This window comes from Anguilla anguilla, chromosome 6 (assembly GCF_013347855.1).
Source record: "Anguilla anguilla isolate fAngAng1 chromosome 6, fAngAng1.pri, whole genome shotgun sequence".
Classification (NCBI taxonomy): Eukaryota; Metazoa; Chordata; class Actinopteri; order Anguilliformes; family Anguillidae; genus Anguilla; species Anguilla anguilla.
This window is the reverse complement of record NC_049206.1, coordinates 48,702,279-48,720,500: the sequence shown is the minus strand read 5'-3', so window position 1 is coordinate 48,720,500 and position 18,222 is coordinate 48,702,279. Positions and strand designations below refer to the sequence as shown.

The 18,222-nt window shown below is 40.8% G+C and overlaps 1 protein-coding gene across 3 annotated transcripts in view; it reads right to left on the bottom strand.

Moving 5' to 3' along the window:
• ankrd6b (ankyrin repeat domain 6b) overlaps positions 1–14,870 on the bottom strand; it is a 37,617-nt gene extending 22,747 nt beyond the window's left edge. For 2 of the 3 annotated variants that reach the window (XM_035423994.1, XM_035423997.1), the window contains exon 1: positions 14,777–14,870. The gene's annotated coding sequence lies outside the window, so the exon portion shown is untranslated. Of the gene's footprint in view, positions 1–6,846; positions 7,094–14,776 lie in introns of those variants that run through there. The other variant, XM_035423995.1, reaches the window with a different exon arrangement.
• Between the last annotated feature and the right edge of the window lie 3,352 nt (positions 14,871–18,222).

The following is an 18,222-nucleotide window of genomic DNA, read 5'->3' as shown; positions in this document are numbered from 1 at the left end:
TATGTATTCTGTAGGAGTTCATTTAACACTGAATAGTTTACTGTGTATCAAAGGCCACAGAAGACACATAATGATTATGAAGTTATTAATTGCTTCTAGGGATGAAAGTATAAAGAAGCGCATACTTCATACTACAGTGCAGGGAGTCCCATAGCCAATGGCTTAGAAAGCAAATAGCTGTTTTAAGTACCATGAAGCAAACATCCAAGGAAGTTGTCTGAAACTGAGTACAATATAGTTAGGGTCTTACTTAAGCCCCTGGGATGCTGAGTCATCATTAAGCGCCATGTTTACTTACAGTGGCAGTGAAAAAGGATTATGTTACAAGTTTACTGGGCTGATAAGTTTGTCGCTATGCTCTTATTGTAGGTCTGGTAAGAGAGAGAGCTGTAATGCTGTGTTTATGGATTCAAATGGGGGCCAGATAATAACATGTCAGAACAGAAATCCGTGTGTAGGTTACACCAAAGCCAACCACAGTTACCCCTAACCTGTCACATGTGCTTCACCAACAAAGAGCAGCATTTGCAGTGAAGCACTGTTCTGAAGAAGGACATGTTTACAGTCGCCAGAAGTTTTACATAAGAGGGCTGTCAAATACTTCATTGCACCTGGCACCTCATTGAATGGGAGTTGCCAAGATTGAAACTTGACTCCTACACCCTGATCATGGAAATGCTTGTTGAAAGCTGACAAATAGAATGTGGACCATTTAACTCTATAAATCAAATGACTTGCAATTCCAAACAAACAGATTATACCATGAACGTTGGCCAAACGCAAAGAAAAATGATGGAATGACACTAAATCAAAAACCAATAAAAAATTGACTCTTATCCAATTTGATATGAGTTCAGGAGGTATCCATAATGCATTCCTCCCTCTATAAAAGCCCTTATCTTTCGGGCTGTGCTGAGATGTGCCAGGTGGAGACCTAGCTGGGTCTGTCAAGCCTTCCTCTGCTTTCTATTGCAGCGTCTTGTACACTTTTAAATGGAAGGAGTGATGAACACGGTCATAGCCACATAAGCAAGAGCAGTGAGAAATGAAAGTTTGTAGCGTTCCCAACTTTCTGTCTCACATGCAAGCTAGCATGTCTGCCAAATCATCAAGCAAGCTAACATGAGAAATGCATCCATAGCTAACATTAAATCATTGCTTCGGGTAAGTATATTTTGCATTCAACCATTTGTCTTTAGAGCCATGCACTTTACATGACCTCCAACACATGCCCATAAGTCATAACAGCAAATTCTTATCATGCCCCTATATCGCCAGAGAGGATAAGAAAGAATGTAACCACAGGGCTAGCTGGTGTGTGCATATTAAGGGCACACAACACAAGTGGGAACTTCCTTCCTCAGGACCAGCCTTCTACACACCGCTGCAGGGGCTCTCTACCACACTGCAGTGAGGCCAGCCTGTGAGAAAACAGCAGGTTGCGTAAGAGACTCCATCATTATGAAATTTGCATGACGTCCTCCATTTGTAACCAAACCACACATGCACATGTATGCTTATTAGTGGTAGCCAGGTCAGGTCTAGCAGGTAGCGCACCGAACCGCTGATGGTAGGCTTCCTGTGATCTCCAGAAAGGAGATCCAGCTGTCTAATTAAGTCAGATTAGGGTGCTACAGTTTTGCCTTTACAGACCAGATGAGGCAATGTGATTTCAGATGTACACCTCCCAAAAATATAGCCTAATTAGTGTTGTAATGTGCTTTTAAAGGGGGGCTGGCGGATGAACATACGAGTGGAAAATGAACTCAAACAAACCAAATCTAAATGAACAAAGACCGAATCAGCAGCTGTGCTCTCTTTGTCAAGGGAACTCGGTACAGTCCATTTGGGAAATTGTACTGCATGAACAGGAAAAGGCTAGGTCTCAACTCTATCTCTCACGCAGGAAACGAAGCTCATGTGAGCTGAGTGATCGCAGTGTCACAAGCTTTAAATAGTTTAAATACAGAAACTACTGAACCTAGCTAACCATCCATGTTACAGCTGAACCTAACTAACCACCCATGTTACTGCTGAAGCTAGTGAACCACCCATGTTACAACTGAACCTAGTTAATCACCCATGTTTCTGTTTTTCTGTTAAGCAGTAGTGTATACGTAGTGACATTTCACTGTTCCTAACATGACTAATTTCCTCATTGTCAGTCAGCAGGGTGCGCATCTCAAGCAGCACAGGACGGGGTGCGTGCCTGATGGGTGTGAAATACAAATGAGAAAGGCAATCACTGCTTCTTCAAAGAAAGCAACACGCCATGGAATTTAAGCATAGAGACAAACTCTTTTTCACTGTTTATTTTCCCTCTACTGACAGAGGAGAGAACACAGACAATGAAGGTCTTGCCCTCAAAGTACACCTAGGCAAATGTAAGCTTGCACAATGTCCTCAACAATCCAAAATAAACACCCTGGTGTGTAAAAGTGTCTAGCTTGACATATCATTCATAAATCAGTATTATAATGAATATTTAAGTATAATCAAGTATCAGTCATCAGTATGATACCTTCAAATACAATTCCCAGAAAAGAGAATATTTCTTGCTTGGTGTCATTTTCATAATGCTGCTCAAAGTACTTTCATTAGAATTTTCTCGGTATTAACTGCCCGTTTCACATATGAATAATAAATAGGGCAACAAATGTCACAGCAAGAACTGCTTCCTGTACCCCGAGGTGGCAGTGTGTGGATGTGTCCCTCCGGCCCAGCCCATTGGTCAGAGGTATACAGGATACTGTGTCTGTGACCGGGCTGGCACTTAGGGCCAGACCTCCTGTCTCGTCATGTGACTGGTTTCCCTGGTTACCTCAGCCCAGGACACACCCTCCATTCTCTCTGCAGCAAGAATTTGGGGGTGATTGATGATAAATCTTTCATTAAGCACCATTGTGTGATACAGATGAGATCATCTGGGAAAAAATATCCAGGCGAATCAGGCAAATTAAACAGAGAGGCAGAGTGGCATTTCATTTGTGAAGATATCTCACACGTAAAAAGTTTGTTGCTTTTATGGAAAAGCGTTTGAACAACATTCAAAAACATATGTTGCATTATCCTTTGAGGTGACAATCATAACCCGCATCTACATTTTTCCATGATAATAACCACGAAATAAGCACTTCTTCCATTATTCCGTAGGTTACGTAATATAAGCACATCCGAAGATAAATACATACAAATGTTAAAAGTAGAACTAGAACTTCAACGTCAAAGGAGTATGTTGCATTTTTAAATGACAGCATGCTGAAAACATCTCAAAGAATCTGACTGCAATTAATTGAGATAATGTTCTCCAGCTTAATGAATGCTTTTCCAAAAGACAGGTTCTGTCTTCAGCTTTCATTGTGACAGGTCCAGCTGTGTGTGGCACCCAGTCTATAGCACAATCCTGGGCTGTGGCCAATCTAGTTACTATAATCATCAGCACTGAATGCATTGTCCAGAACCACTGAACAGAAAGGGCCCTTATGTTCCTCACAAAAAGAGCTTCCTTTAACTGATGTTCTAAAGCCACAGTACTGGGAATCCCTAACTACACACACACACACACACACACATGTGCATTCACACAAACATACAAACACACACACACACACACACACACACACACAGGCACACATGCACACACACAAACACATAGATGTGCATGCACACACATGAGCATGCACTCACACAAGCACACATACACACACATGTGCATGCTCACACAAGCACACACACACACTCACATGCATGCACACAAACATACACAAAAGAGGACTGAGAACCAAAGGTCTCCGTCCTGCTGACCAGTCTCAGGCAGCAACTGAATAACTAACCGAGGCCAGCAGCCGAGAGCAGCCCATCTTGCTTTTCCCCTGAAAAGAGCACCCCCCCCCCCCCCCCACACACACACACACACACACACAGTTCCCCCAGCCTACTAGGCTTTGTTCACTTTCTCTTTTCAGCCTCTTAAAAGGAGATGAAACACCAATATTTTCCCTTTTTTAAACACTCTGCGCTGAAACAGCGAAGGAAGAGCAGATGTGACCACACACTGAATGAGCAGATAGCCTGAGGACTGTGTGGAAGGACAAGCGTTTATTGTTTCTAAGCACCAATAAAAGAGGTTTACAGCTATAGCAAGGCACAAAAAAAATAGATTGAAGAAAAGCTCCTTTTATTGTACCACGGAGCTATTCAGTAGTCCCTTCAAAAGCTCACTAGGCAGTCTGGACAACAACTAATATGACTAATGGCCAAGTTAATGACTTGTGAAATTCTCCAATTATCACTCCTACTGATATGGATTAAAAAAGAATCAAAGTCTCTCCCAGAAAATTTGTGACTTTTACTTTATTCATGGTCTATTAAAAAATGTGGAGTACTCTTAATGCAAAAATAACAGACTGCAATCATTTGTAATTTGTTGTTTTTTAATAGTAGTGTAATGATTTTTTAAGGTGACAACGGCAATAGCTTGTTTAACTGTTTGACCTTTTACTACATCCAGTTATGGCTATGAAAATGTCTATTGTGTCTTCCCAGTGGAACTGTTGCAATTTTGTTCTCCTGACATTTTACACTTTTGCGAGTCAGTCTGGAAAACATCTTCTGTCAACTGGCAATAATGCAATGTACTGTACTGTAATAAAACAGATACAAATATAAAACTGTCTCCTGAAATCCCTCTCTTTAGCCTGACAGGCTACGCATCAGTGCACAAAGCTTCGCTTCCCATCCTGAAAGACAAAAGGCTCATCAGTGTTGTAATGCCTCTTATCTATGCTCGCATCTGAAGTCCTGGGAATCTTCAGACTGGGTTAAATGGGCCTCCTGCAGCAGGCGTCCATTAAAGGCCATAACTCCCCATTACACACCTGGTGCCCCCTGCACTCTCCCTCTGTCTGCCCTACTAATCAGCCCCAATGGGAATTTACCACACTTTCATATTGATGAGCCTGTCAATCACATACACAAACACAAACGGACACACACATACAGACACACACACACTCAAAATACAAAACATGCTGCAAAAGCATACACACAGTACACACACTCACAGCACACTGACACACAAAAAAACGCAGAGAAGCATACAAATGTAGGTACACAAATACCTAAAAAATGGTCACGCAAAAACACACACATAATATGCAACACATGCACAACATACACACAGCAAGGAAATGAAGATGTCCCTCTGGGTTTCTTCCTTCCCTGTGCACACTCTCACGTCATCACCTTTTCTGTGATCATCCCCTTCCCCTGGCTATTCCACACCGCGCTGTGATCTCTCTGTACATGTTCCAACGGTAAACGGCGGAGTAAAGGATTTCAACACAACTTAGGCTTGCTTGTCCAAGCTTCCGTGCCTCCTCCGGTCGGTACAGCGATGTAAGGGCGCACGGTAACTGCATTATGCGTAAACTGTTCACGCACACGGAGGTTTATGAAGAGCTGTCGTGACAGAACTACCTCTCTTTCAACTGATGGCATTTGACAAATCATGCGTTTATAATTTCATGCGAACCACCATAAAAAATCACATGGCAAATCATAACTTGAGGAGCTTAATAAGGCTTAAGAAAGGGAGATTAATTTTAAACAGAGAAAAAAAATATTTCTAAAAGAATGAATGTATGACTGATTTCACTCCACCCACCACCCATTCAGTATTTATTATTTATTATATTTATTATTACTGACACAGAATACCACGAAGATTATAAAATATTTAAGAGATATTTATAATGTTTTGACAGGGATAAATAGTATACAGATAATTCCTTATAAAGACCTCACAAGTGTTTGCCAGTTATTACGCAAAATTATCTGTATTTATTTGTTTTGTTTTTAATTAATAATTAAAGGTAAATCATTCCTGGTAATGTATTTATCATTTTGAAATCAATTCAACTGCAACTCTGTCCAAGAAGGCTATAGTCTTTAAATTCCGTTAAGCTTTCATTCACTTGGGAGTTTTTCACCAGGCTACAGGATTTTCAGATCATTATTCCCTCTTAACAACACTAATTATGCGCGACCTGTGATTGACTGACAGGAAGGTCAAAGCAAGATGTTCTCACAGTCCTCTGAGATGCCAAATTACCTACTATTTTTCCCTTTGATATTCCTGCATCTCAGAAAACCCTCTTTTCACACGGTCCCAACTCACTCAGAGAGTAACTCGTCACCGCAGGCGATTTACTGCAATGAAATCCCCAAATTGACTGAATGTCTGTCAGGTACACTTGGTCAAATTATTCACTACCGGTCCCCGAAGAATCAGACATATTGCTGGAAGAGGAATAGCCCGTCTAATTCTGAAAGGTCCATTCTCCGCATCCTTATCCGCGGAGATAAATTGTACATTGAGAGAGAAACCTCATGCATTCACAATACCATCGTCTTCCTATCTTCGAGCCTAATGATTAAAGTATCTAGAAAAAAACATCTAATTTATCAGGATCTTCATGTCGATAAAACAAATGAACAATAACATATAAACCGTTGTGTACTCAGAAGGGAATGTCTTTGGTTTTATTTTTTATTTTATTTTTTTGTTGCAATATCTATCTGGAACAGTAGTAGGCCTACTGCAAACTCGCGAAGAGCTCAATGGGAAAGATTTCACAAGTGCAACAATTAACTCATTGTAGTTTTGCAAATATACGATAACAGAATATTCTTGTACCAGAAGTATTTCATAAGCTAAATCGCTGTTGGCAGGCTCTGTCCAATTAGCTATACATTTCTCTTTCAGAAGTCTAATTCATTTGTCCAAGAAAGAAGAGACGTAGAGAAGTGAAAGCGTAGTTTTAAAAAAAAAAAAGGTCTACTTACGGAAGCATGTGAAATCTCAAACTTGAATCCGGTCAGGTTATCCAAGCAGTACGGCAGCGGGACACTTGCGCACACCATCGGACACTGACTACACGGAGTCAGCAAGTGGGAGCGTGGACAGCCGAAGTAAACAGCACAGCTCCCTTGCGGACCGACGGTTCCTATTTGCATGTGTATAGCTTCTGTGGCCGGGGCTGCCGGCAGAAAATAAGAGCTTCGTTCCAGCCCCCTCTCTCAGTTAAGTTTGTAGCTGCCTTGTCTGTTGTTACTACTCTGCTGGTGAGCGAGTGTTCCGGATTTTTCCGGCCAATTTGGATTTCCCATTCAGCCAGTCTTCACAGTCCGCTAGATGAAACAAAGTGATTTTAACGATTTAACAGATTACTGAAATGTTTTGAGCAATAAAAACCGAGTTCCCATGCTGAGTTATTAAAGGGGTAGGCTAATTCACTTTATGGGGTATTCTGATATTTGTATGTATGTATGTTTTAGACTGGCCCAAATGAAGGATATTAGGGACGTTTCAGATTACCTGCTTTACAATGGTAGGCATAAGGCCTTTCAGGGATGTGTGGTTTATAGCAAGAAAATTCACTTCAAGTAACTCCAAAGCAACTTTGCTGCAGAAAGTGAACTATCTCTTTAAGCTTCAGTCTACTGTTGAATTATTGGGAGATTGAAATTTAACCATTAACATTGCAGGCCACTGAATTATGTTATTTTATAAACATAAAAAAGCAATAAAGCAAAGTATTAAATTGATGCTCTAGCCTAGAAGTAGGCTTCGTGGGATTATTTCACTCCCGTCTTGACCTTATTTTTTAAGGGAGACAGAAGGTGAAGTAGACTACGAACGTAAAAGGGGTCAAAGGGTCCCCCCAAACCAAGAAACGCTGCCTTCATACACGCATTTGACGGGCTACTTGTCTTGTGCTTCCAGGCTCCTTTGACCCTTGAGCCCTTGTGTGTGAGTGCTTTCAGGTCAGTTTACTGGTGTTGAAGGTTTAGCATGGCGGTGGGAGAGAGCATTTCAACCACAGGGCTTGGCTGAGAGCCATGGGAATGTTTACATGCTCCCATACTCTATCAGCATACCTGAAGAATTCTTCCTTTTCAGCCAATGTCTGGCCCAGTCAATGCAACTCGAATAGTTAATGTCTTAATCTGCTTTTTATTTGAAGCTTGTATGGTTATACACTTTGTTGTACGTCGCTCTGGATAAGAGCGTCTGCCAAATGCCTGTAATGTAATGTAATGTAAGCTATAGATAGTGGCATTGGATGCATAACTCCTGCTTTTCAGATGCACAAAGCTGAACTAAAATTCTCAATTTTGAAAGCACAAATGGGGACTTTTAATTGTGGTTGTTGTTGATGTTTACATACTTGGAATCTTATTGCTCATTAGCACATGCAGAGGTTGTTTTTAAACACAAGCTAAGTGCACCTTTCTTTTTTTGTTGCAATTGATTGTTGGCTGTATCTACAAAAAAGCAGATGTTGTATTCAAGTGGTATGGTAGAATGTTCTTCAACATTCAAAAGTCAAAATTCCAAAACAGCTCTTGAACTGTACAATGAATGTTGCATCTGAAAAGCAGTTCCCTTGGCAAAACATTTTCCAAATTTCATGAGGCTATTAATTTTTTTTTACAACAAGATTACTGAGTTAACTGGATAACCGCACTAGTTAGAGTAAAGTAAAACAACTGTTTTTACTTCAGACCATTCCAGATTGGAGAGGGTTCTGGGTTTTACTCAGCGCAGTTATCCAGTTAACAAAGTAATCCAGCTTCATGAAACAGGGCCCCGCCCTTGTCCCATTAGCTAACGGTCACATGTTCTCAGTATGAGCGTACGCCCCAGGGGCGGGGATTTTTGTGGGGTGCCCTTTCTTAGGGCGTATCTGTGGAAACCTGGATGTGTCATTCCTCACTCTATTGTTTTTCGTCTTGACATGTTGGCAGATAAATACAATGACTTCCTTGAGGAGGGAATCTGATACTGCAGGAGAGGCACTCCAAATCTGAAACACTGATTCTGATCTGAGAATGAAAGCATATGTCATTATTGACTGTCTATGCCAGGGGTGTCCAGTCTTATCCGAAAAGACCTGATGTGGGTTTTTGTTTTAGCTTAGCACTACGACACCTGATTCAACAAATTAACTAATCATGGTTTTCAATCAAGACCTTGATTAGTAGAATCAGGTGTCTTAGTGCTGGGCTAAAGCAAAAACCTTCACCCACATTGGCCCTTGTCAGATAAAAATTGGACACCCCTGGTCTATACAGTAACTTGTGCAGCATGTGCATTAAACTAATTTGAAATTCTCTGTCATTTGTACCACTGCATACCATTTTTTCCAGGTAACAGAAATTGGCAATTGTTATGAGAATGTAAACGAATGTATTTTTATTTATGTAAATAACAAATTAATTCACATTATGTCTTTGTTTGGTGGAAATAAAGAAACCAACAGTCAAAAGCAGTAACTAAAAAACAGAACGATGCCGCATACATATATCATGGCACATGTTTATATCATGTTTCGCAAGGAATTCCAAGCGAAACTAACATGCCAATGTCAATGTCATTTTCAGTCTTGCTTTTTCTGGAGCTATTTGGCTGGATTGAACATGCCCGCTGACACACTTCAAATCAACATGTCAGTATAAACGTGTCCCGAAGCAAGATAAATAATCATCTTGTAGAAGGGCAAAGTAAAAGGGAAATTATAAATGTAACCTCACAACCTGCATTAGATTAGTCACTGTTGGGTGCTTAATTTGCATCGTACCTAAGACAGGAAAAAACAGACCTCTTCTGAGCAATGGAATGAGAAGCACTTTAACTCTGCCAGCTGCGACATACGTAAGGAAGAAGATCTAAAATAAGATTTTCATTAAGAGGATTGTACAGCACGCAAACATGCTGGTGTGGAATGCCGTGAACATGCAATGCAGCAAATTCAATGATACAATCTGTGCCTGCAGAAAATTAACTGCAGTCCTTTGTGTTGTATGTGATCTTGTTTGTTTGAATGGAACACAGCCATGGAGGGATAAATATAGGTGTTCAGATAAGACAAGGAAGCAATCTTTGATACGTTAGGGTGTCTTCACAGCAGTTACGGAGCTCTGGTTTTTAAGAAGACGTCCAGCTGCGAATAAGCCATGAATTTAACAGTATCGCGAATATAACAAACGGCAGGATCATCGTTCTGCTCATTCCAAGGCCATGTGCCAAGGAGTGCCACTGCAAACAAAGGACGAGTTCTGGAGAAGGGAACCCAACCCGTTCGATCGAGGTGAATCCAAAGAATAATGACAGTGCTATACACTCCAGCCCCCCCTAACATGCTATCATATGACCACCCCCCCTCCTCCAAATACGGAGAGGGCGGAATCTGAAAGGGGTGAGTAATGGGGAGGGGAGCCTCGTCTATGTCCTGGGGAAATGTCCAGCACCAGCAACATTACAGAGCGACAGCGGCGGCTATGAATGGAGGGGGCACCAGGCCGATAATATTACAGGAATCCGGTAAATTGCTGGAGATGGCTTCCGTGCGCAGCAGAGCAAAACAAATGTGCCCATCTGGGCCTGTGCCATTTTGGGCGGGGGACCAGACGTTGCCATCCGATACGGGGGAGGCGGGCGGGAGCGGCCGCACTCGGGCGCTCGGGGTTGGGTAAGGTTTCATCGGCAGAAACTGCATCGGGGGAAACGGCACATTTTTTGTGGGGGACGGCAGCTGCTCCCAGTGTGAACGCCTAAGAGAAGGCAGGCAGCGCTAGCCTCTCGGGCCCGGCGGGAGGACGGCTCCTCAGCGCTGTCCCTCCTAAGGCCCGGGGATGGCGGTAACCTGACCCCGCCGCGGCTCTGATTTCAGCGCTGACAGGGAGACGCGATTTTATGAGCCCCGTAGAGAGAGAGAGCGCTGCCCACAAGCCTTTCTCCGCAATGCGGGTGACGCGACCGCGCCGCGGCGCTTTGTCTCATGGTCCCTCGTGCTATCCCAGCATGCCTCTGTGGCCTTGTGCTGTAGGCTTTGCTTTGTCTGGACGCCTTTACCTTGAAGTGCAGCCATCTAGAACAGATAACACTACCAACTTCAGCAATAGTATGGTGATCAGTAAATCAAGAGCTGAAAGTTTGCTGGAATTAAGTGCACATCCCAGCTAACATTTGTTGGCTTCCGGAACATTCATATAAAGTTAGGGTAAACTTTCGCATTGTTAGTAATGCTAAAGAAATCTGCTTTTATTCAGAACACTCTTACTGGTAAAGTACATGATCTGTCTTCATGACTAAATGAAAGCCATCAGAGAACATTAGTAGTTGTATGAATGCTTAGCACATTTTTCTGTGACTTTGACAGAACTTGTTTGGAACAATACATATATTTAAGACTGGGGAACATTCTTGTCACCTCACAACCAACTGGGAATCTAAATGACATGTTCTCCAAGTGCTTTGTGTTAGCTGAGGTGGAAGTTCACCGGTGTCTTGACGACTGAAAAATTTGGGTTGTTGGAGGAGGACCAGCTTTAGCCCTATTATATGAACAGCCCCCAGGCAAAAAAACACCCTATTATTATGCTGAACGCTCAGTAGGTGACATCATCCTACTGACTTCATCCAAATCTAAGAGTTACAGCTGAAAGGTCACCACTCACTTCTCTATCAGTTAAAAGACATTATTTCTGCTCTGTGTTATGACCATAGATATACAATTTTCATGTTGGACGCATAGTTTTGATGAATATGTATATGCAAACCCTGCCTAACACGGAATTATGCTTGACTGCACACCAAGGGAACCGGACATTCAAGAAAACTTCAAACAACATCAACATCAAATCAAAGTAGCTTCTTTCATATCAAGACTATTTCTATCAAATATTTCTACTGGTTCTATAGGCTTGTAAACTGTCAGTTCAAATGTCTGACGCAGCAATTACGACAGCTGTTTGCAATCATGTTATTATCACCCTTTTTTACATAGTCAGAGGGGAATTTCAGAGGAGGATATTGGAAGCTGAATCATTGGCGTGGAATGTGCATGTTTCACCATGATTAGTGCTAAATTGGCTATAGTAATATGATTAAATGGATGCTTTGCATATCTAGTTGTTCTCACTGTGCATGCCTTGGCTTTTCACAACTAGTTTTACTATTGGTGGAATTTCTAATTTATAATGGTCTGTTTCACACAGCTTGTCCCTCTGTGCTGAGCAATGGCAATGACTCCATTAAAAGAACCATTACTGTCATTTCACTTCACAATCTCTAGGAGTATAGTAATGGACAAATTCCTAAGCTGTGAATTATCACAGTTTACCGTACCACCACTCAACTTAAATAATGTACTGCCATTAAGAAAGCTGTCATTCACATTTCATATTCTCACACACGTGCCCACGTGCGTGCGTACACACACATATGCACACATGCATGCTCGCAGACACACACGAACAAACACACACTATCAAAATCCTGTGCATTTCTACAAAATAGTTTCAGCTCACAATATGTTACACAATAAATAAAACAACTTGTTACAACAAAATACAGGCCAATGGCTTTTAAATAATTGCAGAGAATGCTTATTGAAACATGCAAAATATGCAATTCATCAAGTTTAATAAAACATTTTTCTCTGCGGTCCCAGTTCCTTGTAAGTGAGGATGGATGGACCAATATAAAATCACCACCAGTGCCAGGAACATAACTGAAATATGCCCCTGATATACAGCACTGAGTCCTTAATTCTCAACGGCCACTCTGGAGGACCTAAAATTCATGAATGTGATGATAGTAATACTATTGTCACATGATGTGCTTCAAAATGTATGCCACATAAATCTCCCTGTATCAATTCTGTGGCAGCAATACATAGTGCCTGAAGGAGCAATACGCACCTCAAAAGCTTTACAGAGAACATTTGAAATGTGATACCAGGTATTTACACTGACAGATGATAGCATTAAAAATAATTCTACAAAATGTTTGCCTTTTTGTCTCGATCTTAATCTTTTTCTTTTAAACCTCTATTGTAAGACTGATTTTGAAAAAAAAACTGTCCTTGTGTTTGGATGAGTTAACATTTAGATTGTGTTAAGGCATGAAAAATACAGGAAATCCCAAAATCAGAGTTAAAATGTGCACCAATAGCTGAATATAGGCTAACCCAATGTACAGTAGCACTGCAATGCTCAGCAACTGACATCAACCAGGTTCATTTTGCCGATGAAATTTCAGTTGTGAATGTTATTTTGATAGACATAAGTCACCACAAATGCATTTAATATTTTGCCTATTAGAGAGGAAGTCCGTTCCTGCTTCCGTACTTTCACTTTTAAAGATGATACCCTGACGCAAACACTCAATCAATATGACACTGTCCCGTCCCTGCAGATTGTGTCCTGACCACATGGTATAGCCCGGAGATCTGAGAGACCTGGGCAGGGCAGCTGACAGCAGAAAAAAACGCAAGATGGTGTAGAAACACAGGGGATCAAAGGCTGAACAGGCAGCGTTCCAATAAGCCCCCCCGCCCCCAACCAGCAAGCCCCTCTCCCATCTGTGGACACGACCTGCCTGCCGTATGCTGGGGTATGGAAGGTCATTCCAGTCACATCCTCATAGCTGGTTACAGGGCGAGTTTATCTAAACTGAACACGGCGATTGTTCTTTCAGGTGCTCTTTGTACATTGCACCTGCTTGTTCTTCATGTTTCAAAGGGATGGCAAAAATGCATTAAAAAGGAAAAAGCATAGTAATAAGTTGCATTAATTTGCTTACAGCACAGATCATTAGGTTTGTCCCAAAGGCCTTTTTGAGGACCACAGAAAACATGTGCGATATCAGAGCACAAAGTTAATATAAAAAATAAAACTGTGTTATCTGTAGCCTGAAAACCCAATTTAGTGTGTATGTGTGTGTGGGTGTGTGTGTGTACAGTAAAAGTTTTGATTGCAAAACAAAGGCTTAGTAGTAACAACATACACTGAGTGAATGTACATTTATCTCAACATTTGTGTTGACCTGTGTTGATACACAGCCGTCATTTCAAACTCCTCCAAGCCATCCCAACGTAATTAATTGCATTATTTCACAACAGGAATATGTCGACAATCCTGAGAAGGTTGCTTACGGCAAGAAAACATAAAGCAATTTGCAAATCTTAACTTGGCCACTGAACCATTAAAACAGTTACACAACAAAACAAAAAATAGACATAATTCAATGAAAGGCTGCCCGGAGAATAAAAATCAAGACGAACAACACTTTTCCTTCGAGGTAAGTCCTCGTTTATAGTAATAACCAACATTCATAGGCCTACAGTTGCAGATATTTATGAAAAAACAATCGGTACTAAAGTAATATGCAAGAAAGACTACAGAATGGGTCGTTGAAACGAATCGAGCGCTTGTACTTGGTTTCTGTTTTCCTAAGCATTTTCATTCACCTAATTCATTCACATTTACAGACTTGTTCAGCCCAGAAACCTTCCTTACGTTCAAGAGATAGGAGGTATCGGTCCCATGAGCCCAGATATTGCGCTGAATTATTGGTACATAAAACAGGTTAACCGTGTGCATTTTTCATGTTTAACACGATCGCGTTTCAATTTCTCATTACAGATGTGAATGCCAAAAAGGTGTATGTATTTTGTAAATAGTGTACAATTAGATACATACATATAGAAATATTTTAGCAAATCGGTTGGGTTTACTTTAAACGCCCCAACCAAAATATAAACTACTGCGTGTGTGCTCCATGCGCACAGGTGAAAACACATCGCATTTCACAGCAGCATCCAGCGTCTGACGCGATACTGATAAGACTATAGTTTAAGCTTTTCCCGATAGCTTTCGGTTTACACTCTTTCACATTTCAACCGCAAAACAAACCAGAGAAACTTACCTTGATTTAAGAATAGCGAATAGCAAACTCCACTATATTCCTTCGTAAGAAAAGGAAAGTCCAACTGAGCCCACCAGACAAGGAAATGTTGTATTTTAGAACTTGTATCATAAAGCGCCACCCGGTGGAGAATATGAGAACGTGTGTCATATTTTGTCGCATATTAAAAGTTGATACAGGTTGCCGGGGTCTATAGCCTATAGCGCAGTGTGGACACCTTTCAGTGTTCCCTAATAGTCTACGCAAATAAAGGATATAGAGATCGATTTCCTTGCAGATATTTATTAGCCTAATTGACACACAGACATGCAATTAACCAAGTTTCACTGGAACATATCCTTAAAATATTCTGTTGTTTTGTAATAATGTAAGAGGTAGCTATGTCTAAACATAATTTAAATATACAGGTTTTTGAGAGAAGATGAAAGAGAAGTGGTTTTATATTGCAAATCCAATAGTAAATGTGAAAAGATTTTTGGAGTTAAATAGTTGGGATGATGAGAAAATGTCCACAAACCAACAATATTCCAGTAATCCAAAAAAACTGGCTTTCTAGTGTTGGGTTTGCATAATGTTTTACATTTCAAAACAGTCCCAGTTTTGTCTCATATAATTATAAACCTCATGTAAACACTTTCTTGCAACCTCCATGTGCTATTTTAGTTTTGTGGAGCGACTAGAACATTGTTGGCCCATAAACATTTTCTTACCCATCTTTGGCCTTGATCCTGTAGCTCTTTCAAAATTGCTGTTGGCCTCACGAGGGGATTCCTTTCTTCCTTGTCTTGATGAGTTTCAAAGACCGACCTCTTCTAGGAGGTGTCCAGGAGATAAGATATGTCAACGAACTCCCCAGTGATTAACTTGTCGGTGCTTAAAGAGGTATTCAGAGACTTTAATATCATTCTTATCTGTGTATTCATGACTTCATCCCTAAATTGTTGAGAAGCTCCTCTGTCTTCATGGTAGAATCTTTGCTGGGAATCCATTGCCTTATTGAATGACCTTTCAAAGACAAATGTATTAATTTAGTTTGTTTTTCTAAAATCATGGGAACCACAGTTATTGCAAGCAGACAGAGACCATTCAACCGGATTTCATTTATCATGAAATGTGAATTTCAAGATATTTGCATCAAACCGGATTTAAGTTTATGATAGCAAAGGGTCTGACCATTTATGCAAACATCTGTGGTTACATTTCAAACTTTGAAGCAACAAAATGTGAAAGCTGTGAAGCTGTGCAGGGGACTTTTGCAAGCTGCTATAAATAAATCAGAAAAAAAGAAAATTGTTTTGAAAAATGGAAACACAACAGTGAAGGGTTCTGGAAGGTTCCTTCCATTATAGTGTTGAGCACAGTTTCCTGGCAAGCTTAAAAGCCAAGGCTGATGGCAGTCCTTACTTATTGGAACCGAGTGACCGTCCTCATCCCGCGTTAAAACCTTTAATTCCTGCAATCAGGGTATCTTTTAACATTACAATGCCTCTATCAACAGAGCATGCAAAGTTAACCAATGATTTGAGGAGTGTGACATGGATATTATCCATACATCATGGTCTTCTCAGTCACCAGATGTGAACCAAATCAGGCATTAATGGGATATTCCATAAAAATGCTTGAGCTAGCATTTTTTCCACTTCTAGGCATGAGCTAAATGACTTTCTCATTGAAGGGTGGTGTCATATTCCCCCTGCAGAATTCAAGACACTCATAGAATCTATACACACTCTACTACAACACATGGTGACCCAACACCCTCTTAAGTAACTTAAATGATAGATGATTCCATTGATGTTTCCATTTTTTGTTCACTTGTATGCTTGACATAATCTTGTGAGTAAGGTTTGGATCTGTGTTTGAGTTGTAGTTTCTGAGTGTGGGAATTCAATGAAATGACAATTATGTTCTGACACTTTTGAGGCACTGACCCCCGTCAGGAATCTTTGTCTGACTGACATTCCTCCTCTTGTCAAAGGTTTTGAGAATTCATTGGCCTCGAAGCAGACATTTCCGGTTGAGACAACATAGAATTAAGCAGCTTTCACAAAATATCAGGGACCATGCAGGAATATGTTTCATATGAAGTGATATTTTAAAGGGTCTCTGAAATAGTCTCCTATCTCTTTTATCTTACACTTTATCTTACACTGAATTCCGGTGTTGGTATAGCATAATATGTAATTGTAAAAAAATAAATAAATCAAAGTCATAGTTTCCTGAAGTGTCCACCAGGTGGGGTTCTGTTTCTGCAATATCCATCCATTCATTATTTATCCTGCTTATTCCTGGTCAGGGCCGCAGGGGGCAGGAACCTATCCCAGCATGCATTGGGTGAGAGGTAGGAATACACCCTGGAACACAATCCATCTCAGGGCACACACCTTTTGTTCATACACTCTTATGTACAGGCAATTTAGACTCTCCAATAAGCCTCCATTAAGGGGGGAAATCAGAGCACCCAGAGTAAATCCACAGAGATACAGGGAGAACCTGCAAACTCCACACAGAAAGGCCTTGGCTGGGATTCTAACCTGGGACCTTCTTTCTGTGAGTCAACAGTACTAATGCAGCATCATATCCCCCATTTCCACAATATATTTGTGAAAAATAGTACAAGGGCCAAAAAAGTCATGAAATATGCATCTGACAAGTTTTGAGAGTAAATATTACTTGTGTTTTTATTTATTCAGCCTTTGTTGCTAATCTTTGTCAAGGGTGCCAATGATTTAAAGACTATTTCTAATGGCCTGGTAAGGATCTGCAGATGTCAAAATCTGAGTTCCTGGTTGCAGGAGAAGCTAGTCTATATGAACAGCTGAGGTGCTGGGGGCAGTTTGTGGGGCACATTTTCCAGTGGAATGCAGACGCGGTTTGCGAAAGGTCCTGCTGAGGGCAGGGCGGGGCACTGGCCAGAAAATATGACAGAGGCTTGTTTACTTGGGAAAAGAATGTTCTAGGCAGTGTTCTTCAAAATCTTGAAACATAGTTATGACTCACGGGTAACAAACGGGTCACAAATGTGCTCTGATACCAACTGTAGGGAGGACAAGTGTATTGTTGTGAGTAGTTACATATTTAAACCAGCAGGTGTCAGCAGAATGCAATCCTCAGCAGTTTGGAATGCAGTCATCATGTGATAAGGGGAGCAAGGGAATTCTGCTTAAACTGTTTTAGCCTCTTTACATAATCTGAACTCTTACTGGAGGAGGGAAAATAGATGTTTGAATGTTGTAATTCTGCAGATTAAATGGGCACAGAGTTCCCTTTTCTAATTTTGTGATACATTTCATGAGGTAAATTTCATTCTGATATCTGACTTTGCATCTCAGTCTCAAAACCACTTATATTTCCTTCAAGCGAATTTAAGGGTGTATAAAGTCAATGGTTATATCGCTCAAATTCTCCCATATTTTTAATTCTCTTTTGTTGTATAAAAAAAAACA